Source organism: Hydra vulgaris, chromosome 07 (assembly GCF_038396675.1).
Source record: "Hydra vulgaris chromosome 07, alternate assembly HydraT2T_AEP".
NCBI lineage: Eukaryota > Metazoa > Cnidaria > Hydrozoa > Anthoathecata > Hydridae > Hydra > Hydra vulgaris.
Window position 1 is genome coordinate 11,818,213 of NC_088926.1, and position 1,521 is coordinate 11,819,733.

The 1,521-nt window shown below is 32.8% G+C and overlaps 1 non-coding gene across 1 annotated transcript; it reads right to left on the reverse strand.

The window, feature by feature from the left end:
* Nucleotides 1-588: 588 nt before the first annotated feature.
* Nucleotides 589-661, reverse strand: trnaf-gaa (transfer RNA phenylalanine (anticodon GAA)). Its single transcript has one exon. It is a non-coding gene; the product is annotated as a tRNA-Phe (tRNA).
* Nucleotides 662-1,521: the final 860 nt, after the last annotated feature.

Sequence of the window (1,521 nt, forward strand, 5' to 3'; positions counted from 1 at the left end):
TGTATTAACCCAAAATGGTAAAGAGCCTACAGCTCTATACTTTTTTAATAAGAAACACTTTTTGTTAAAAAAAGTAATTTTGGGAGGCTGTTTCAAAGAGGCATGAAATTTGGATAAAATTGTGAACTGCAAATTCTATTTTTTGGGCTTGCTTGCTTAAAAAATCATTAAACTTGTAAATCACCCCACCTTAACAGATGGTCTGGATCAACCAAATCGAAAAACTGTCTCCTTCCTCCTTACTACATAGTCCGAATCCGCCCTTGCTCCAGCCCCCCCTCCCCTTTTTTTATATATATTTTTTTATATTTGTCTTGTGGCCGTAGTTAAGTTAGAAATTGGCGTAAGGCGCATTTTTTTTTGACGAGGTAAATTAAAAACCTGCGTCCGCCTCTGATGTTGATATAGAGGAGTCTATAAAAACATTATTTCTACTTGGATAAGAGATTTTTTAATCTCATCAAAAATGAACTTAAGGCCGATCTTTTATTGTTTAAAATTAATCAATCAAAAATCAACAAGTAAACACAATGTTGTATTGCTAAAGAATAAAAAATAAATTTATCCAAAAAATAATTTATAAAAGAGTGCCGAAACCCGGGATTGAACCAGGGACCTTCAGATCTTCAGTCTGACGCTCTCCCAACTGAGCTATTTCGGCTGTGTATCAAAGGGAAAAGTTAAAAAAGCAAAACTAACTTTTTTGATTTTAAGGAACCAGCATAGCCGAGCAACAAAATTTTTGAAAAATGTATTTTATCATGTCATCAGTGACGGATTCAGAAAGGAGGGTTAGGGGGCGGGAAGGATATCACCTCCCCCCATCAGGATCTAAAAGTCTTAAAATTTCTTAGAAATGCAGGACCTTTTTTTTTTTTAAGGAGACGCAAATGTGATACAAAATAAAAAAATATTTTAACATACGCCCCCCCCTCCCCTCCTTTACCAAGAATTCCTGGATCTGTCACTGCTTGTCAATGTGCCTTTGATACAAAAAAAAACATATAAAAAAGAGAAAGGATCAGTGATATATATTATTGTGAGGTTCTTACAGACAACGGCTCTTAAATTTACTTTTAGAATTTCGTTTAAGTTCTTCTAATATTCTTTCTTTTAAGATCCCGTTCCAAAATACAGTTTCGAATTCACGTTTTTTTTTTGTTCCAAAATACTATTCTGATTTGATATTATTACTGATTTTGACCAGAAGAAATAAAGTCTTTCTATTTTGTCTTTAATAAAATGACTTTTTTTAAAAAAAATATGTGTATGGGGTATTAGATTAGGTAGGTACGCAGAAATCGCCGTTAAGGAACCGATTTTTGTGCTAAAATTCTGTGCCACATTTTTTAAAGTCTGTTCATTTTAAGTTTACACTTTTTCTATGCACATCCCAAATTTCATTGATTTAATTTTTGCAACACTATCCTTATTTTTAAGTTTCTTGAATTTGGGAGACAGGGGAGAGGGATGGAAAGAAAGTAAATGTGTTTGGATAAATATAACATTTTATGACAAATT